Genomic DNA, 23,667 nt, shown 5'->3' on the forward strand with positions numbered 1-23,667 from the left:
TTGAAATTTGGACTAGAGAAGATCCCAAATTCAATTAATACCTATGCTATACTATTTTCTAAGCTCTCTTTAAAAATAAAATGTGATTAAAAAGAAAAAATGGTGATGAGACATGAAATATTTAGCTTGGCTAAGTGCAACAATAAGAATATTACAAGACAAAGATTCTCTATGACAAATGGTGTGTGTGTACATGTGTGTGTGTGTGTGTGTGTGTGTGTGTGTGTGTGGATATGCATGTGCATATGCATATACATACATACATACATACATACATACATACATACATACACACACACACACACACACACACACACATATATATATATATATATACATATACATATGCATATACATATGCATATACATATACATATATATATAGATATATATATATATATATATATATATAAAACTTGGTGAAGACTATATACCTTTGTGGTCTTTTTATACAACACTGTTTTATGTTGGACCATCATTGGTTAAGGGATAAGGGTGTAAATCCCAAAAGGCACTAGATCTGGTCAAATGGTGTTGCATCTCACTTCAAGGTCACGAGGCCCTTCTACTTTTTGTTTCTCGATACTATGGAATGACAGGCCTGCACATGACTTGGAATTTATTTGTCTCAAGTCATGGAAAAGGGGAGTATGATGGTGTAGGTATAGTGGTGAAGAGGTGCTTGACACATGAGCAAGTAAAGATGGATGGCAATGTTCTTTTGATGCGGTGAAGTTCCTAGGGTCAAGGATGAGTCATCAAGGATGAGTCATGGGGCACATAGAAGCTACCCATTAGTAGATCGGGATGTGTACATAATATTTTGGAAAGTTCGGTGAGGGAACGTGGATAGGTCGAATCAATGGGGATGTCGATAGGCCTGTGGCTCACGGTTGATGCATTGCGTGTGTGACTTTTCAAAGGATGATCCTACTAAATTGAGAACATGACAGTTATCATGGTATTGCTATGCATGTATGCAGGACATTGGAAACACTATAGCAACAAAACTCACGTCGAGAAGTGGACACATGTGAGTCATGTTCAGTCTGATCGTGTCAACAATGACAAGTCAGACATCAACTTGGACCCAATCTGTGAAGGTGGACATGATGTTATAACTCATGCCCTTAGTATAGGGGATAATTTTGCTATGAACACCAAGGCAGGCAATAGCAAAGGAGTGGATTTTTACATTTCAGAGAGAGAGAGAGAGAGAGAGAGAGAGAGAGAGTAGATTTAAAAATCCCATCAATAATTGAGCCATACGATTAATTCCATCAATTGGATAAAAAGTTAAAAAGGGAAATATATAAGCAAAAAATGTTTGAGACATCTAAGTTGAAAAATGCAACAACTAGAGTTTGTAAAAATTTCAATAATATTGAGTTTGACAAACATAATATTGAAAAAAGACGTTGAATTCTCAAGTAGTCCAAGTTCTGAGGTCGGGATCCACTAACCTGCCACCATCCAAACAAACTAGGTGTTACAACATCATAGTTATGTTTGGCTAGATAGGTAATGCTTGTTTTCCCTGGCTTGTTATCACTTTACCTGGGAATACAAACAACCATATGGATTCTTAGATAATTTTAAAAGAAAATTAAGCCACAATGAAGTTTAAGTCACAAGTGGAGTAAGAAGTGAATGAGTGATTTCACGGCGGGTACATAAAAGAATAATTCATAGTTGGGAAAGTATATACTCGGGGGGGTCACTATGTATAAACACCATATATCGTGTGCGTTCAAGGCCTATTTGTAAAACCCCCTACCTATGAAGTTTCACTACAAGGCACAGGCCCTTTTCCAATGGAAATACCGACCTTTTTTACACTAATTTTTTTTTTAAACGGGCGCAAAGGTCGGTATTTACATCGCTATTAGCATCGAAAAAAAAGGTCGCTATATTAGTGTCGCTATATAGCGACACTGGTAAACGTCGCTATATAGAGACTCTGGTAAACGTCGCTATATAGCGACCATTAACAGAAGCTTTAAAAAAACATTAGTGGGGCTAAACAGGGCCACAGCAAGCCCTGTTTTGCCCCACTAATGTTTGTTTTAATAGTAATTACAAAAGAATGTTTTTTGTTACAAAATTTTCCTTGTGAAAAGGGTGATACAAAATCGCTCAAACGAGCTGAGCGACCGAAGCATATACATGTCAAAGATATACAACATTGTTTGTTACAAAATTACCCTTTCGAAAAGGGTGATACAAAATCGCTCAAACGAGCCGACATATAGAAGCATATACATGGCGAAGTATATGCAAACTACTACTAATACTACTACTACTGCTGCTCATCCGAATCATCATCCTTGTCCTCCTCGTGCTGGCTTGATCCCTGGCCCTCATGAGCTGCGCCTGATCCCTGGCCCTCATGAGCTGTGCTTGATCCTTATCCCTCGTCGAAGCCGTGTAAGCCTAATCCCTCATCATCATCGCTCACCTCTGTTGATGGGACGTTCGAGCTTTGATTCTAAGAGTGAAACCATATTAATTGGAAATTAGATTGGAACTTAAAGAATAAAATAGTTTAAAAAGTGAGATTACAAGTAGGAGTAGACTTATACCATGCGAGCAGCCACCTCAGTCCAATCAACCGTCGCTACCATCTCGATGGTTGGAGCATCATGCAATCGTGATTGGGTTAGCTCAAACACTAGGTAAGGCTAGAGGAGGTAGGCACTGGCAACGAAATGAATTTTTGTTGGTTTAGGATTAACTACAACCCCCACAAAATATAACCTTTAGTAAATCCCAAACAATGCGCCTCCTGCTCAATAAACCATGGCTTTGGAACCCGCATCTCCTCTTTGTGTCTATGGGAAGGCGACCCATTGTAGCCTGCTATGGGCCCAATTTACGAGAGTTAGATAAAGTGCATGCAATATGTAGTGAAACAAATAGAACAATACATTAAATGAGAAGAAGTAGACTTACCACGATTGCCTCAAATGCCAACCGTCCGCCTGCACCAAAGTGCAAAGTACCTATATAGTCCAGCCGTCTCCTCGTAGCCCTCCTTTGACCCTCGAATAGTTCGGGATGGTCCGTGTACTGTTTCTTGAAAAACTTCCAGTCAGCTTTGTCTGCCCAGCTGGGTTTAGCCTTCCCCTTTGCAATGGAAGCACACAAGGTTGACCTACGATGCTTGAAGAGGACCCACATGCGCTCTTTCATGTAATCTGAATTGAACTCCCAATTTAGGGGGTGAGGATATTGTCTTTTCAATTCATTGATGACTGCCTGCTTCTTTTGGTCATCTTGGTACCACCAGTCAGTAGCTATGCAGCTCCTGAAATGGTGGCTCATCAACCGCCTCATGGTGGCCATCATTGGTGAGCCCTTTTTATTTTCTATTATCTCTCCAGCAACCGTGATTTCATAGGACAGGTCCTCGATCGGGTAAGGAGGACTCATGGTAGTGGCAGAGTCAGAGCGAGTGGTGTACTGCAAGCACTTACAGAGCAAGGAGTAGCAGTGGGAGTAGGAGAGGGCAAGGGACCTGACTGGTACTGGGTCTCGGGACCGAGTGGAGACCTATAGGGATGTGAGTGTGTTGACTCGTCTACATCTCCCGAGTCAGCACAACATAAGCGACCCTTCCTACTCTTCCTTTCCTTACGATGGGCATGCCTAGGTGATGACCCCTTAGTCAAAGGGGCTAGAGGGGACGGCTAGACAGTAGGTGCAGCTGTCGGTGTAGGAGAGGGATTTGCTGAGTTCCTCTGGGATAGCAGAGAGAAGAATCTCACTGCTCCGCATCAGTCATTTGTGTGACAAACTCGTCGGGACTCTTGACAAAGCCATGGGCTGCTAGCAAAGGAGTTCCCCAAGGGGTAGTCACAGTGCTACATCCGAGAGGAGTCGGAGTCGCAGGGGTAGACCCCCGAGGTGTCGCATGAGTGGATTCAAAGTCATCTGGAGAGTAGAGATCATGATGTCTCCTCCTACAAGGGTTTTCATACTCATCAGATGTGCGACGTGATCACATGTCTAATTTGGGGGGATTGGACAAACGTAGACACAAACACGAAGAGAAAAAACAAAAAACCAAAAACAAGAGCGGGTAAGAAGCGGATAGACAATTAATTACTTAAGACAATTATGAAATTCAAACTCAAGAAATTATGAAAAGGCAATTAATCACTTGTGAAAATTATGAAATGACATCAACGCATAAAGGATAAATATGAAAGGACAATTATTTACTTAAGACAATTATGAAAAGCTAGTTTTGAAATGACAAATATTTATGAAAGACAAGTGGAATCCAATAAGATTTTCATATATATATATAAAATAAAGACAAAAAATATGTCTCCAAAATTATGTATATAAAAAATATATGTCTCCAAAAGTATGCCTAAGCAAAATTTGTTTCCAATATAGGTCTACTACTCTGTGTTACTATCTGAGGTACTTTCCTCCTCCGCACCGCTAGGCCGGTCACTCAGGACCTCATCCTCCACCTCTTCTAATATGCAGTCATGCTCTTCAACGATTATGTACTCGCAATCCACAAATGCCTCCATACAAGCCATTATTTCCTTTAGACAATCATACATATGCTTATGAAAAGAGGAGAAAAAGAGATTGAAGGAGAGGGAAAAAGAAGAGAAAGAAAGGAGAAGAAGATGGAGAAAGAGGGGAACAATACGAGAGGAAAAGAGCATAAGAATAAGAGAAGGAAGAGGGAAAAAGAGCATAAGCATAAGAGAAGGAAGAGGGGAAGAGAGACTGAAAGAGGGGAAAAAGAGATTGAAAAGAGGAGAAAGAGGGGAACAATACCAGAGGAAAAGAGCATAAGCATAAGAGAAGGAAGAGGGAAAAAGAGCATAAGCATAAGAGAAGGAAGAGGGGAAAAGAGATTGAAAGAGGGGGAAAAGAGATTGAAAACACGGGAAACAGAAGAGGGGAAAAGAGCATAAGAGAAGAAAAAGAGATTGAAGGAGAGGGGAAAAGAAGAGAAGGAAAGGAGAAGGAGAAGGAGAAGGAAACATATGCTTATGCTTATGCATGAGCATATGAGCATACATGCATAAGCATAGGCATATGCTTATGAAAAGAAGATAAGGAAGAGGGAAAAAGAGCATAAGCATAAGAGAAGGAAGAGAGGAAAAGAGATTGAAAGAGAGGAAAAAGAAGAGGGGAAAAGAGCATAAGAGAAAAAGAAAGAAAGCATATGCTTATGCTTATGCATGAGCATATGAGCATAAGAGAAAAAGAGAGAAAGCATATGCTTGTGCTTATGCATGAGCATATGAGCATATGCTCATGCATAAGCATAAGCATAGGCAAATACATATGCTTATGAAAAGAGGAGAAAAAGACATTGAAGAAGAGGGAAAAAGAAGAGAAGGAAAGGAGAAGGAGACATATGCTTATGCTCATGCATGAGCATATGAGCATATGCTCATGCATAAGCATAAGGATAAGCATAGGCATATGCTTATGAAAAGAAGATAAGGAACAGGGGAAAAGAGAAGAGAGGGAAGAAAAAGAAGAGGGGAAAAGAGCATAAGCATAAGCATAAGAGAAGGAAAGATGAAAAGAGGGAAAGAAGAGGGAATAAGAGAAGAGAGGGTTCCTATGCCCATCACTGCAGCTAGCGCTTAAGGCGTTAGCTGCAGGCCAATGCAAATAACGGAAACAACAAAAGGGAAAAAGACGAAGCACTTACCTAGAAAAGTCCGGCTTGGTGTTTCGTGGACTGGCCCGACAAAAAAGAGGAAACATACCATTTTTTCAGATTAGTTAGAGGAAGGAGGAGTTTGGAGAAGCAAATTTTCAAAGGGATTAGATTGAGGAGACAAGCATAAGCCTACAAACAAGGAGAAAGCATAAGCCTACAAACAAGGAGAAAGAGGAGGAAGAGAAATACCAAAAAGAGAAGAGGTGAGTCTTCTTTCTTTCACCAAGGCAGCCTAGAGGCATGTTTTGGTTCTTTGAGCCCTCCTTGAGCCATGTGTCACAATTGGAGACATTGATTCTAAAAAGATCCAATGGTGTAATATTGTTCTATGTAAAATTAGAGGTGCTAGATTTCTTTCACTTTAAAATTCACATCCACCAAATTTACTCAAAAAGCTTATCAAAAAGCTAAAGCAACAATCTCTCTAAACGCTACTTCACTCTATCGATTCTAGCACGATATCACGGTAGAGAATTTTTGTCGGGCGGGCTCCTATTAGATTGCTGGATTTGCTTGATTGATCTCATTTGGCCTTGTGTCTATGATGCAGGTGCAAGGTGCAACAACAAGAATGCAAATTGAAGTTGTCGATGCTGGGACCAGCTGTGCCAATCCATGATCTGGATTCTTCCATGAGCTCGAAAAGTTGGAACTATAAACAAGAGTGGAGTTAGAAGTTGGTGAATTGTGAGGCTCTTTTGGGCCAGTCCTTCATCCCCCTCCGACGTAGGCAAAAGGTAACCATCCATTTGTTCTTCAATAAAGTGCAAAAATAATAATTGAGGCTCAATTTTTGAGTTACTAGCTACGTGCTTCATGACGGAAGGGCTACCTACCGCAATTCTAGTTTGTCTTTAACCTCTGAAAATCAAGCATGAAAATTAGCACATAGGCTCAGCAATACAAGGAGAAACATGCTTCAACACTCACAAAACGAAATCTCACAAAAAATGAACCTACATTGCTTAAAGAGACACACTTTCTTGAAAAACTTCCTTTCACACAAGCAGAGAGGGAGAAGGGTGGAGAGAGACCACAAGTGTTGGGAGAGGGGCTGGGTAGGGGTGAGGAGTGTGGGGAATAGAGAGGAGGAAAGTGAGGTCGTCGAATATAAGATAGGAGGAGAGATTTTTGCTTTTTCCACAATAGAGATGTGAAAGACGACGTTGCGCGGGGTTTTGGGTTTTAGCCCCCATCGTTGCTATATAGCAACATTAGCTTGGTCAGTCGCTATATAGCGACATTTATATCCTAAAAGCATCACTATATAGCAATGAAACAAGACAAAGCGTCAACGATTCAGGGCAGTTATTGTTAGAAGAGAGGAAAGGAGCTCATGGGTGGCTATTTTTTGGATCTTAATAGATTTCCTTGTAGCTCATATTGTGATTTTGGAGGTATGCAGATGGAAGGGACAAGTGGAACCTCGTCAGATGATGCGCCAACGCCCGAGAGAACTGAGTGGCTTACTGAGAGATTGTATTGTCATTGCACTCATTGCAAGCCAGAAGTACGACATCAACGTTGTATTGTCATGTGCCACTTGTGGATGTATGGGGAGGAGCCCGAACCAGTACCCCCCATTGGTGTTGCATGTGGTGATGGATCATCGGTAAGTCAATGCTATTTGAGTTGATTAATATTGCATACCATTATGACACGAAACCTTGAGACAAGATCTTATATTTACACGAAATCTTGAGACATGATGAGGAGGGTGGCGAGGGTGCGCATATACCTTCACACTTTGAGCAAGACTATGGTCTCCTGAATGTGGATTATGATACCATCCGCTTGCCGTAATGACTGTATTCTCTTTCGTCACATGAGCATGGAGATTTGGCTAGTTGTCTGAAGTGTGGGGAACAACAATATAGAGATAACTTGTAGGGTGAGCAAATACTGGTAAAGGTCTTAAGACACTTTCCCATCATTGCAAGAATTGATGACTTGGCATGCATCTCATCGGTTCACTAATGACACATTGAGGATTCCTGCAAATTGTGCAGCTTGGAAGCCCAAAGACAATCAGTGGCCAAACATTGCGAGGGAGCCATGCAACTTATATCTTGGGCTTGCCATGGACAGCATGAATCCTTTCGGGTTACACTTGACATCTTGGTCGACATGGCTAACAATAAAGAAGGGACACCTCATGCTTGCACTACTTGTGCCAGGGAAGTACAAGACTAAAAACATGGACGTGTACATGGCACCTTTGATAGAGGAGTTACAGATCTTATGGAGAGGAGTGCAGGTTTGTGATATTTCGAGAGCTCCTAGACATACCAATGATATTTTGGTCAGGGGTATCTTGATGTGGACCATGCATGACTATCTAGGATATGGAGAGTGCGCAGGTACGTGGTCATGTCTTTACATGTATAATATAGGATTATGCTTTTATGACTCTCTTTTGCACGCATGTCTTATACTAATACATTCATGCATGCGTGTAGGACTTGTTAAAAGTGGGTACTATGCTTGTCTTGTTTGTGGACCGGGTTTGAAACCGCTTGCATGATACTCCAAACATATGAGGAAAAATGTTTATGAAGGTCATGCTCTATACCTTCCGTTGGACCATCTCTTACCTTGCTTTCTGTACTCCGTGCTTACATCCTCTAGTGCCAGCTTTCAACTCCGCAATGTTTTGAATTCTCTTTCTTTGTTGTCTATCTCCAAGAACCGTTCTCTTCATTCTTGCTCTTCATAGCTCATTCTTTGTCTTTGAATGCTCTTTGATTTCCCTTTGCAGTTGCTCTTTCAAGTTTGAATTTATCGACATTTCTTTCACCTTCTCCATTCTTTCTCCGGACATACAATGTCTTATACATTTTTGCAGTTGAATGTTGAGTCGAAATGTATCCATACATTCCATTGTTCCCATCACCCACAAACCTCAATAGTGTTGCCGGATTAGAAAATGGAGGGCTCAAATTTCTCAGTGGACATTTTGGGTAAATCTGTCCATCACACTATAAGTCGATATGTTGGGAGCCTGCTCTTCTCATGTTTTCCTTTCTCTGAGCATTTAAAAGTGGAAGCTTTCCTCTTTTCTGTAGTGGTGCATATTATTCTTCTAAATCAATGTGCAAATGGTGTAGTCGCTTCTTTTGAGGTTCTTCTTCAGCAGCATGGTTGCACGCAGCCATTTCATGAGGGTTAGTTCTTCATCTTGTCTGCTTTTTATAAAACTCATCTAATCTTTCGCGTAACAATTCAAATATTTTAAAAAAAATAGATTAGTTATGGCATGATGGGTTCTTTATGAGAGGCCTCCGGAATGCTGTCGAAAGTCGAAAGAGATGCAAAATCTATATGGAGAGAGAATCTATATCGAGAGTTTAATGTGGCATCTTCTCAATTATTTGAAAGGACTATTTTATTCCTTTCTAGACTGACACACATGTAGTCCTGAACTGATAGATATCCATATTTTATTACTTTCTCCACATTTTAGAAGAGAGAAAAGAGAAAATAGCGAATTTCTTATAGGGCCCCAAAATGAGCTCCCTTTTTTCCTAATGAGGCGTGCAAAGAGCTTGAAAACTTTTCATTAACACCATAAATTAAGAAATGGGTTTGGTTAACTCTTTTCAATTGAATTGATTATGTTAAGCCCACTACAAAATTAATCAGGATTGTGTAGTTATCTTGGGAGTCATGCACTTAAGTAAACCTTTTTTCAAAAGTAAATTAGCATGATTGTTTCGGTTTCATCCTTGTGAAAAGCAAAGAAGAATGTAATAGAGTAAGTTTCATGAGTTGAATGTTGAATTTCTCATTAGTCATACAAATGTCAAAGTTCATATAAACATTCAAGTACTATTTACCTTGGCCATCAATAGTTACTTATATCATGTTAAGATTTCAATTGCATGGATGTTCCCTCTTTGCCTAACAAGAAAGGAAACTCATATGCATGCTTTTTGGGATTGCCCATCCATGTACATGCTGTGGAAAAAAGTTTACAGATGGCTAGCTGACTACTCAGTTTTCATTTAACTTTCATGGAAAACAGCCTCGCTAGATGACAAAAGTTCAATGAATGATGTAGAGTATTCAATGTGGTAATTATTCAAAGCAACGGTGATTGCCCTTGTTTGGAAGAGGTGCAACAGGATAGTCTTCAACGAAGGAGATCGTGGAGAGCTCACCCTGCATGAAATTATGGATAATGTTACCATCTCTTTGAGATATTTTGATAAGTTGCCAGCTTACAGCCAAATAGCTGCCATTTCAAGGTTAACTTGAATTTGCAGATTGTCTGACAATCTTGAAGTCCTCCACCTACCCTACATAGGGTTTTTGTATTTTTTCCTTCAATAAAGATTTCTTTTTTTCTCGCAAAAACAACACTTTTTCAAGTATCTATTCAAAATATATCTTGTTTTCACTATGCAAGCTCATAAAAATTAGTGGCTTGAATTAATTAGAATTGTGAATGAAATTGATAGCTAATCAAATATCGGCCCATTACAGTTAGCATAATCTTTGTGCTATGCATAGTACATACTACATAATAGTACTTAATGTAGCTTTTATTATTAGAATAAGAGATTCAATGGGAGTTTGATTGACATGAACTCACATCATACACATACAATAAACAATTTATAGTAAACCTTATCAATTGCATAGTTAAAATACATTAATAAGGTACTAGTACATGGATGGAAAATTTCAAGAGATTTTTATGTGTAACAAATTTTATATAGATCGATCTTTGTTGAGTAGCTTTCTTTCACCTCATGGCTCATTAAGGCAATGCTAATATATAAAATAATAAGATATGTTTAAAGGGAGACTAATAGAGTACCAATCTCAGTTGTGGAATATCTTTCAAGCTATAATTGTCCAACAAATTTGGCGAATCAGGAATGATTTGGTGTTTCGACATATGTGCATTTCCTTGGATTCTTGGTCCTTGCTTTGGCACAAGATTGTATATTAGGGAAACCATTTCTTAGATCTTAAGATTGCTAGAAGAGCCCTAGAGGTTGTTGTGTAACTTAGGTTGACTTAGACTAATAGTTGTACTTTCCTTTTAGTAATTTTAATTTCCTTTCTTGCATGAAAAAATTGAGAATAGTAAGAAGATATCTTTAAAGCTAAATAAATCCTTAAAACTTGAAAATGAAAAATCATTATATGGTACTTTCAATTAATTTTTTTGATGGCCTGAATATGCAACTCCCCATGATATCTCACTATTTAATTAAAAGGATTTTCATGGGTACAAATAACTAGTGAGAGAGAGAGAGAGAGAGAGAGAGAGAGAGAGAGAATGTGCAAGCATTTTGGGTAGCTCTTGCATGTATTAGATCTATACAAAATGTTACACCCTAATCCATATCATTTTGAATGGCAAGGCCTCCACCAAGTGATTATGTATTTTTAGTATAATCATGTGATAGCTATAGAGTCTAGTAGATGAGAATGAAGATGCACAAATGGGAAGGTTTATGATAAAAATGTAGATGGCATATCATTCATAGATTATGTGGTCACAATCTACATACATGATTCTAGTAAACCAAGATTTGCATGATATGCAAAAAAACTCATTAGCATATTTTTAGAAATATTAGAAAATAAAAATTGAAATTACAAAATTTAAACCATTGAAAACAAAACATTGAGAAAATTAGGTTTTCAAATTTACCCTAATGTGTTAAACTTTAAAAATGAAAGAATCACCCCATTAAGAAAATATTAGACCTTTTAATTTTTTAATTGATATCATCTTAGGTTGTAGCTCTATTTCTACAAGCAAAAGCCTAGTTGCTCGTTAAAATGTAACTAAATTCTCTTTGATGTAGCTCTCACTCACACAAATCATTTGCCTATATTATACCCAACAGCAAATTTCTTACACTTGCACATTTTATTCGATCAAATTCTCTTTGATAGAGCTCTCACTTACACAAGGAATTTGCCTATTTTATACCCAATATCAAATTTCTCGCACTTGCATAAAGTCTAAATTATTTTTCCAATATTTGAATGAAAAAGTTCATCACATGAATGACCTAACAATGCCTTAAGCCATGCATTAAGTGGTGCAATAATGAGAGCTTAATGGGAACACTTTAAATCAAGTAGCAACCTAATCAATTATTAGGGCAAGCCTAAAATCCAAGTACAACCAAGAAAGGGCACTAGCAAGCAAAAAGATGGAAGCATATTAAAAGAAATTCGAGGAGGAGAATGGGAGATGTAAACTAAGGCATCATCACAAGGGTGGGAGCTTCCTCTTGTGTTATTTTCATACAAATGGAAATGGATTATGTGTATCAATGAAAGTTGTAGTCCAGTGACATGAATTCCTCAAATGGATCATTTTAAATATCAACAAATCCTAAGGAAATGTCACATCCCTTTGCTATGATGGACAAACAATAATCTTCCCTTAGCCTAAAAACCTTTTAAATTTGTAGCATCAAACTAAAATCATTCCCTTTGATATAAAAAGAGTGGAGGGATGGCAAGGTAAATGGTGCTTTTGAATTACAACATCCTATGTGGCATAAAGTTCATCAGTAATACTTTTAGCTTGGAATTGAGCCACAAAGACTATTTTACTAATATATTTGGAAAAATCCCTTGATTTTGGATGAATCCAATCATTTTTTTCTACCCTCCTCTCTCTTCTATTTTGCTCCTTTGCTACCCTATTCGCTCCTCTCATCCTTTCCCTTTTTTGTCCCTCTTCCTCACTCCCATTCTTACATGGTGTCAAGATTCGTGACACCCATTCTCAAACCTTAGTTTCACGCTACATACTTTTTTGGCTATATTATCCTACCCACACCATTAAAGAAAATGATAAGTCTTAATTCTTTTTTTCTTTACGTCCTTTTGAAAATAATTAATCATATAAAAATTTAGTAATCTAAAATTTAAATGTCCACATATGTAATGAGGTGAATATTTATTTTTTTATTGTTAATTAAAATAAACTCTATATTAGTAACCTATCATGTTCACATGGTCCAAGCTTGAATCCATTTTATACAAAATATGTAGTACTCATGTAGTAAAAGCAATTAATGAAATGTTCATTAAAAAGCATAGGCTATTCAACATTCAATGTGTTTTAATAAGACTACATTGCAATGCAATCATAAAGATTCCCTTGCAAGGTAATATTTTCTTATGCTTACTCCATATCTTAGAAGGTGTTATTATTAAGGATAAGTTTTCTTACATAACCAATCCTTGTAACCTCAGCAACAGTACTATTCTTTTCATTTAGATCAAATCCCCTTATTATATCTTCACTTTCATGTACTTTATAGACATTTTATCATGATTAATTTCAAACATTTCATCCCCCATCCATATTGGAAAAATGGTTTCACTTGTTCTTACAAGAATAAAGTTACCTTCTTGCACATCAATCTCAAGGTTGAAAGCTTCCTTTTGCTTATTTCATGTTAGACCACTATGATAGTTAATGTTCTCTATGTATACATGTGTGTGTGTGTGTGTGCGCACGTGTGCATGCATGCGTGTGTGCGTGCGTGCATGCGTGTATGCATGCGTGCATGTGTGTGTGTGTGTGTGTGTGTGTGTGTGTGTGTGTGTGTGTCTGTGTTTGCTTTCTTAGAAAATGGATCACATTCTCCCACATAATTTTTAAGATAAGGAAAGGAGGTCAGTTCACTAAAAAGGTGCCAAGATGGTGGTTTATTGGTGCCTTAAGGGATTTGTATAGGTGAGCTTTTAAGAAAAGTAGGTGAGCTTTCAAGAAAAGGAAAAGACAGGGGTAAGGGGTACAACAAAAAGACGATGGGATGGGGGTATGTGGCTCTTAGATGCATATTTCAAAAGGGGATATGCAGTTGCAAGATGGGGATCATGGTGTTTTGGCCACTGGAACTCAAGTTTGAGCATTAAAACCCATGTTCAAATTCAAAGGTTGATCACTTTCAAGAGTTGTTCTCCATATGTTTGAAAATCAATTAGTATTAGTCTCTCCGCCCCACGAAGGAATCAATTCACATAAGGTACTAAAAAATTATGCGATTAGCCTATGTTAGTCCAAACATTTAAAGCCCCCCCCGCCTACCCTAGATTAATCTCCTTCTCAATCTATCTTAGTGATTACACTCGTAGAATCTCAACATTTATCATACCATGTGGGGAGATCTTGATCAATTCAAGATCTCTGATAGATAAGGAAAGCATGGATCTCACTTTCTACTAGAAAACTAGCTGCAGCAATATGAATCTTTGCTCTCATGACTCCCCTCCTAATTCATCACAATCTTGTTCCAAATTACAATATGAATTCTTCATATAACAAATTGGAGATCACATCTTAGAGCTCCAATCATGGCCTTAGCTTTTCTCGCCATGCCCCCTCCACCCATTTGAGGTGTGGGGGTTAAAGGTCACTGTGCCTTAACCCCAGTTATGTACAATACTCAAACACATATATAAATGAATGAAAAAGAAGATTAGGGTGGTTCTGCACCCACCAAAACTTGTGTGGCTCTCTGTCTCTCTCTCTCCTTCTTCCATTCTTGCTTCCGTTGAGAGCACTCTCAACTGGTATCAGAGCCCGGGTGATCTAGCTGAGCGTGCGTGAATGCTTGAAGCTCAGCAGCTCTGTGGGAGGAAGGAGAAGCTCTGTGGGAAGCTTTGTGGGTGACTTTACTTGCATCTGAGTGTGCAGAGACCTTGGAAGAACCTTTGGAAAAGTCACTCTGGCTTTGCGAAGTGGTTTTGAGAGCCTGTTAAGAGCTTTCAAAGAAAAAGTCGTTTTTTGAGCTTTTCCCTGTTCCGTTCGATGACAGAGACTCCGTATTGACTTGTGGAGGCAACTATTGCTTGCTTTTGGTGTCCACATTACTTCAGGAGCTTGGAAACACCTTCATTCTTGAATCTGGGATCATTTCAGTGGATTTCTGACTCACTGTATCAGTTCCTGCGTTTTTTGCCCGGGTGTTGGAACTCAAGTTTGGAGCAACCATTTGTAGATCTGTCAGTTCTGGTGGACTCAGGAGGTCCTAAAACTTCTATGTTGCTCATCATTCGCACTCCGGTGGAGTTTACAGATAGCTCTGTTTCCAAAAACTTTTTTCAGTCCGTGTGTTGGACCCAGTGATTGAGACCACGGTTTCCAAAACCGTCTGTCCCATTGCGTTCCGGACGCCCAAAAACCCCTACCTATCAGTTCTTGCGTGAATCGGTGGAGGATTTTTAGAGTTATAAATCTCTGTGTATTCGATTTCGTCTCTCTGTTATGCATTTTTCATGCTAAGGTTTTGAAACCTTAGATTTATGCCACATGGCAGTGGATAAGTGTTAACTCCCATTTCTCATTCATCGGTTGGGATTTTGGAGTTCTGGCAGAAGAGAGATATTTGCAGATTTTCTTACTGAGTCCGATTATGCAATGGCGCCCATGTTTTGAAGCATCTCAGGTTCTATTTTCAGTAGCGCTCATTACCGTGGGACTATGATTTCTTGAGCATACCTTATGTAGATCACTCTGGTTGCAGTTTGAGCAGTGTGCGCTCATTCGTGGTATGCATTGGGTTGCAGTGGATGATTTATAGGCCATTTGGATGCATTGCGGTCCTTATTGGATGTGCTGATAGGCCCAAATTACCTTGTGGGATGCTATTTTTTATGGACGCTTTGCACATGGATGCTATTTTAAGCTGAGGGACAGCTTTGACACATTGCAGGTAATGCACTGATAGTGCTATGCTCTCTAGGATGAGACATTATTGATGCATATGCCAGTGGACAGTGTTTATGCTTGAGTCATTTGGCACTTATTGGCATTTTCTTTTGGGCCAGATTTGCTCATATGGATGCATAGTATATGCACATGAGTCAGATGCATCTTTTGATGCTTTGAGCTTTGAATTTTGGTGATATTTCACTCTATTGTGGCATACACATTTGGGTGCACCTGGTATTTGGTGTGATTCTCTCTTGCAGGCACTAGCATTTGGGATTTTGCTTTATTTGCATCATGGCATCCTCTTCCATGCCTGAAAAGGAGTTTTTCAGCATTAAAAAGTTTGATGGGACAAACTTTTCTTTGTGGAAAGAACAGATAAGGGATGTGCTTATTCAAAAGAAGCAGATTAAACCCTTGGCAGGGATTGAAGCTAAGCCTGCAAATATGTCTGAGGATGATTGGAATGAGTTGGATGCATTAGCAAAGTCTACTATTAGACTTCATCTTGCAGAGTCAGTTTATTTCACAGTAGTAAATGAGCAGACTACGGAAGATTTGTGGAAGAAACTGTGTGCCACTTATGAGAAGGAAACTGCCTCTAATAAAGTTTACCTCATGAAGAGGTTGTTTGAGCTGCAGATGAAGGAAGGGGTCTCCATTGCTTCTCACTTGAATGAATTCAATATTATTTTCAGCCAACTTCAGGCTCAGAAAATGAATTTTGATGCGGAGACTAAGGCAATATTTCTCTTATGTTCATTGCCATCCTCATGGGATACCTTCCGTACAGCTGTCAGTAACTCTGCACCTGGTGGAGTACTGAAATTTGATGATGTTGTGGGTAGCTTGTTGGCCGAGGAGATTAGACGGAAGTCTATGGATGGCAACAAGCAGGATGCAGCCTTAAATGTGCAAAGGGGCAGATCACAGTTCAGGGGGAAGTCCCAAGAAAGAGGGAAGTCTCGTAGCAAATCCAGGGCACGGAACATTGAGTGTTACCATTGTGGCAAGAAGGGCCATATGAAAAAGGATTGCTACAAGTTGAAAAGAGAGCAAAAGGATAAGAAAAAGAATGCAAATTGGGGTGCAAATCAAAAGGAAGAGAGTCCAAGGGAGGACAAAGGAAAAGTGAAGATCGAGGAGATCAATGCAGTCACACGTGATAGTGACAATGATGTTCTCTTCATGTCTAGTTTATCTGCAGAGTTGCTTACCACTTCAGATGATGCATATTCCCAGGATTGGATTTTGGATTCTGGTGCTTCATTCCATGTTACTCCCCATAGGGAATGGTTCTCCACTTATGACAGTGGAAAGACAGGTTGTGTGCATCTTGGAAATGACTATGCATGTGACATAGTGGGAGCAGGTGACATAAAGTTTTCTTTTGCAAATGGGTCTGCATTTGTTTTGAAACATGTGAGACATGTGCCTAAGCTGACCAAGAGTCTTATTTCAGTGGGTCAGCTAGATGATGCTGGTTTTCACACCACTTTTGGCTTTCAGAGTTGGAAAATTCAAAAGGGCTCTATGCTTTTGGCCAGGGGTGCCAAGTGTGGGACTTTATATCCCTTACATGTATCAGGGGTATTTGATCATGTTGTTGCAATAACCGAGCAGCCAAGCACTTCTTTGTGGCATTGCAGGTTGGGGCACATGAGCCAGAATGGAATGAAACTCTTATGCCGTTTGGGTTATGTACCGCATTTGAGTTTCTTTGATTTTGAATTTTGTGAGCATTGTCTCTATGGGAAGCAGACTAAATCAGCCCATAAAAGAAGGGGAAAGAAAGAGTTTGAAATGCTTGATTTGGTGCATTCAGACGTATGTGGTCCCATGCCTACACGGTCATTAGGCGGGGCTGAATACTATGTGACATACATTGATGATGCAACTAGGAAAGTGTGGGCTTATGCTATAGCTCGGAAGAGTGATGTATTCCAGGTATTTCAAAAATGGCTGGCCTTGGTTGAGAATCAGTCAGGTAGAATGCTTAAATGCCTACGGACTGACAATGGTGGAGAGTATCTCTCTCATGACTTTCAGCATTTCTGTGATACACGTGGGATTAAGAGGGAGCTCACATCCCCTCGTACTCCAGAGCAAAATCCAGTTGCAGAGAAGATGAACCGTACCATTCAAGAAAGGTTGCAATGCATGCTTTCCAATGCAAGTCTTTCTGGTGGTTTTTGGGCTGAGGCAATGAAGACTGCAGTGCATGTGATCAATAGATCACCTAGTAAGAGTTTGGATGGTGGTATTCCTGAAGAGGCATGGAGTGGCAAGAAGCCCTCTTACTCTCATTTGCGTATATTTGGGTGTGAGGCATATGCACATGTGCCAAAAGAGCTTCGAAAGAAGCTAGATCCTAAGTCTAGGAAATGCATCTTTCTAGGTTATGGTGAAAGTGGAGAGATGGGCTATCGTCTCTGGGATCCAGAAGCAAAGAAGATCATACGCAGCCATGATGTGGTCTTCAATGAGAAGAAGATGCATAAGGCACCCATGAGGGATGTGGAAATGAGGAGAATCACTTTCCAGGATGTGAATCCACGTGCATATGTTGATAGACAGCAAGCTGTCCATGCACCAAATGTGCAAGAAATGGTACAACCAAGTACTCCCACAGGTATACAATCAAGGGTAGATGATGGATCATCTATTGGTGGAAATGATGAGCCAAATGTGGCTGATATGCAAGTGGGACAGCAAGCTGAAATGCCATTGAGAAGATCATCTAGAGTGTCTAGACCGCCTGATAGGTTTGTTCCAGGGGTAGACTATGCGATGCTTACTGATTGCGGGGAGCCTTCTTGCTACAGAGAGGCTATGATGCGTGAGGATCAACACAAGTGGGAGTATGCTATGCAATCAGAGATGAGTTCACTTATGAAGAATAAGACTTGGGACTTGGTTTCTTTGCCACATGGAAAGAAAGCATTGCCATGTAAATGGGTCTACAAAATGAAGGTCACAGGTGATGATGTGCCTAGGTACAAGGCCCGTTTGGTTGCTAAAGGGTTCAAGCAAGAGAAGGGTGTGGACTTTGATGAGATATTCTCTCCGGTTGTGAAGATGACCACACTTAGATGCATGCTTGGACTAGTGGCAGTAAAGGATATGGAGCTTATGCAAATGGATGTCAAGACAGCTTTCTTGCATGGGGATTTGCATGAGGACATTTACATGGTGCAGCCGGAAGGCTTTGAAGAAAAGGGCAAAGAGCATTTAGTTTGCAAGCTGAAAAAGAGTCTCTATGGTCTTAAGCAAGCACCTAGAGAATGGTATCAGAAGTTTGATGCTTTCATTCGGTCCCAGGGTTTCAGACGGAGTGAAATTGATCACTGCCTCTACACTAAAAGGGCTAAGGATAATAGCCTAATAATCCTGGCACTATATGTGGATGATATGCTATTGGCTAGCAAGAATACTTATGAGCTAGATGCATTAAAGGCCAAGTTGCATGAGGCCTTTGATATGAAGGATTTGGGACTTGCAGGTCATATTCTTGGTATGCGCATCACTCGTGATCAGAGTAGGAAACTCCTTTGGCTTTCACAAAAAGAGTATGTTACAAAAGTATTGCAGCGTTTCAATATGGAGGGGGGGAAGGCAGTGAGTACTCCATTGCCTCCATATGTGAAACTGAGTCATACAGATAGTCCCAAATCAGATGAGGAGAGGGCCATGATGGCCAAGGTTCCTTATGCATCAGCAGTTGGGAGTCTTATGTATGCTATGATAGCTACTAGACCAGACATTGCATTTGCAGTGGGAGTTGTTAGCTGGTATATGGCTAATCCAGGAAAGAGGCATTGGGAGGCAGTTAAGTGCATCATGAGGTACATGAAGGGTACCAAGGAGATGTGCATTTGCTTTGGTAAAGGAGACATGCGTGTACTTGGGTACACAGATTCAGACTATGTAGGGCATGTGGATAGTAGGAGATCCACTTCTGGTTATGTGTTCACCTTTGCAGGTGGTGCAGTGTCGTGGATGTCTCGTGCACAGAAGTGCGTGGCTTTGTCTACCACAGAGGCTGAGTATGTTGCAGCCACATAGGGTTGCAAGGAGGCTATATGGCTTGATCGGCTAGTGGGAGATTTGGGGATTCATACAGGTGTACCGACATTGCATAGTGATTCCATGAGTGCTATTCAGCTAGCACGGAATCCGGTCTTTCATGCAAAGACCAAACACATTGAGGTCAGGTACCATTTCATCAGGGAGGTACTTGAGGACAAGCGCATAGAGCTTGTCAAGGTTCATACAGATGATAACCCTGCAGATATGCTGACGAAGAGTCTACCTAGTCAGCGGTTTGAGTATTGTCGTGTATTGATGGGCATTGGATAGTATGCTCACTGGTTGTTCTCCCTTAAAGGCACATTGTCCTTTAAGTGGGAGGTTGTGGGGGTTAAAGGTCACTGTGCCTTAACCCCAGTTATGTACAATACTCAAACACATATATAAATGAATGAAAAAGAAGATTAGGGTGGTTCTGTACCCACCAAAACTTGTGTGGCTCTCTGTCTCTCTCTCTCCTTCTTCCATTCTTGCTTCCGTTGAGAGCACTCTCATGAGGTTGCATCCCTAATCCATAGCCATCAAAATCATGGCTACATACATTGCTAATCCCACAAGAATCACATTGCTAAGTCTTTTGGAGTGTAGGATGGCACCTCTATAAAAAGGAAGCACAAGAAAGTCACTGACCACATAAAATTTTATAATCTCTAAATTTGAGAGCCCTTGTTTGCACAAACATACAAAAAAACAGTGCCAGAGAAGCACAAAATACCCCACTTGTTCTACACAAATGCAGCAAAGGACACCCACAACAATTACGTCTTTGAAACATTGCAAACAACACCTGAGACATTCAATGCCGTCGACCACAAGAAAGGACATGCAGCAAAAAAATAGGGTTCCCGGAAGACACAAGAAAAACAGCGGATTTGCATTAAAAAACTCAAACTCCAGGTAGGGATGATCGTCGAAATATGCTCTAGAAACTTGGACATTGCAGATGGCATAGTCAATGGGGCAGAGGCAATATACAAAAAGTCACAGAACGACAACAACACCGAGACGTTGTGGGTGGAATTCACAAACACCAAACCAAGACAAATTGCACCAGCGCAACAACGAAGCAAATGCAATGAACATGTGCAAACACATTGGACACCTATATCTAAAATAACACGGGAGTTTCAAATAGGGAACAACAAACTAAACAACGCCACAAGGAAATAGCTCCCAATCCAGCCAGCTGCTGCAAGAACAATCCATCGATCGCAAGATTCACACTAGAATCCGTTGCAGTCGACCCTACAGGCATGCAAACACACGGCTTGCTATACACAACTTTGTCACAAGTCAGAGACCCACAACGGCTTTACTTGCTAGAAAGCATACAAGCAAATCACATAAAAATAGACAGAGTTGTTCTTCTCGAGATCAAGCGCTTGCAAACACAGCGCATGTGGCCATTTGAACCGTAGGCTATACAGGCCTAGTCACTGACACAATACAAAGTCTGAACACGAGGTCTTTTCGATCCCACGGGCAAGACATAATACAGTGCCAAGCAATCATAGGAGCAAAAATACTATGCCTCCAAGAGACACACGTAGAACAAGGGGACAACCTCAGTCTGCAGGGTTTAGTACACATCGACAACAGAAGGGACAGGCCTAGCAATGTACCACAAGCCAGGCATTAGCATCGTACACACAACAAGCATATACCGAGATGGCTGCAATTGCCTACTCACGGTTTTCCAAACACACATAGGTGCATTACAGACCCAACAACAATATACGAAAGTACTATTGACAACTTATGGAAAAGCACAATAGCACCATACAACTCACACGAAATGTACTTCACGTACTGGTCCATCGATCACTCGCTCATCTACGCCTCCATGTCATGAACACGCATTAAAGCAAACTAGGGTGCGGTAGGCTACCTAAGAGTCCATTCCCACGTATGGCCAAACTAGCAAAAATCTGGAAAATGCCAGCGCTGCTTCGTTCCCACAAAATGTCCCATAAATATAGGGGCCAAAACGCAGCGCTGCAATGCTCTGTTGGAGATGAAAATTTTCAATCTCCAAGTGAGCATTACGGGGCTTGCCATATTCTTGGCATGTCTGAGAAAGTGTAGGTCGCTCTTATTGGTGGAGAGGAACCCATGACGTCCCCAAGACATAAACCTCTGCTAGAGAGCTGTATGTTGTGTTGATTCCCATGATATGCCTACCCTGCTATGTTTGTGGCATTTCCACTAGCTTGAGCATACGTGGGAATGTGCTCTAAGGGACCGCCTAAGGGGAATAAATGAAGAGAGTAATCTATACGATGTTGATTAACAATGAAGAAAGGATGACATGCGGGTGTGTGAAAAATACCTGACTATGAACTAAGATGACAATAGCAGACCAAATGGCGTATGTGTTTAAGCATTCCTTGCTTGAGAACACCTCGGCACACAAATAGAAAAAGAAGAATTTAGAATATGTAAAAGCAACAGCAAACAATGGAAAACATATATATATATAGATATGTATATATTTTATATAACCACACATAGTGTGGGCAGGGAGGCGGCGCGCTTCCTTCCCCAAATAGTTATAATCCGAGGGAACGGGCCCTTCCCCGTGCACTGAGGTTGTAATCGCCAAGAATATTAGTGTTGACAGTGAGTATCGCAAATATGTAAGAGAATGATATATTACCTAAATCTCAATGAGTGTATCTGTAGTCCAACTCGAGCATCAGCCAAATTCTTGTCACGATTTCTTCCGTCATTTGTCGTGGAAATCATGTCTCTACCTCCGAAGCAGTTTCTCGATGTGAGTGATGTTGGAGAGAGAGGGCGGCAGAGCCAACATTAGCTAGGCGATCCAAAGAGTTGAAGTTTGTGAAATATATAGATTTAGAGGCCTTCAAATGCGCTCATGCCTTCCATCAAGAGCTTTTCATCCAAAAGCATACTTTTCATCAAGTGTCGTAGGCCTTAGATCAAAATTAAATCCAAGGCTTATATTATGACACGTGGCCCAAGGAGAGGCCAAGAAACCCAAAATTCGCCATAGGCTACCTACCGTAAAGAATCAATATGTGATAATGAGAATCCTCTTACCATTATGCATCTTTGCTAAGGCCTCATTGAACTCTTGTCTCTCCATAGCTTCCAGGCAGTACTTCAGCCAATAATATGCAATCCGAGAAACACACTTGCGTGAACTAAGTCGAGACTGAATCGAAGCTGAGTAGTTACAAATACAAATTAGATCTCTTTAATGCAAGAAGAGCTTTGTCCAATATACTAGTTCACTAATTGAGCTCTTATCGAGACTACTATAATAAGGCACTAACCAACATTGCAACATTGATGAGGCATAACAAAATAGGTGTGTAGGCGCTGTGTTGCATATAAGCGAGCAATTCTAAAGTCCCTATCACCAAATAGAAGGTTGCTGCTACACTGACCTGATTGCCGGCAAAAGAGCTATTCCAAGCCATTAATGTGCTCTTGGAGTTCTTGCAATAAGGACACGATCTCCGTTCACGTAGCCAAGGAGCCACACAATGGACATGAAAACCAGATGCTATCGATATCGACCTATCAATCAAAGCTTGATCAACGCCAGGGTACACATCGATGGTGTTTGGAAAATATTCTCTTGTAACAATCCAAAATACAAGATTTGTTGCCATTACGAGATATTGCTTTCCAATCGAAAACAAAAATTTAGAATCTTACTTTGTTGGGGACATCGAGATATACCTCAGCGACCTTTAGCTCGCCCTTTGATATAATCAAGACATTTGAGAAGCCACCCGCTTCCATTTCCTTCAACTCTCCGATAAGACCTTCACAAAGAGTCCTCCCACCTCTCTCAATCATTCAAAATTCACCTAGACACACCCTACTACCTAGCTGCAGAGTCGAACATCCTGAAAAGGAAAATCAAAGTCTTCACAGCTCTCCCGATGCTCAACGTGCTTTGTGGTTATGCTATTTCAACTGTCTTAGCCTCAAAGCACAATTCCACAGGCAACTTCAAGGGTAGCCAAGCTGGCACGCTCAATCCGTTCCTAGCACCCTACTACGTGCATTGACCATTGATATTAGCTTAACCATGATAACCATCCTCCATCATCATGTCCTTAGCAACTCCTCAAGGCTCACATTCGTTGCTATTGTTGGTAGCGACAAAAATGTGTAGGTTGAGCTTCCACTG

This window comes from Dipteris shenzhenensis, chromosome 4, assembly GCF_047967505.1.
Source record: "Dipteris shenzhenensis isolate YYH24624 ecotype China chromosome 4, Dip_SZ_1.0, whole genome shotgun sequence".
NCBI classification, from domain to species: Eukaryota; Viridiplantae; Streptophyta; class Polypodiopsida; order Gleicheniales; family Dipteridaceae; genus Dipteris; species Dipteris shenzhenensis.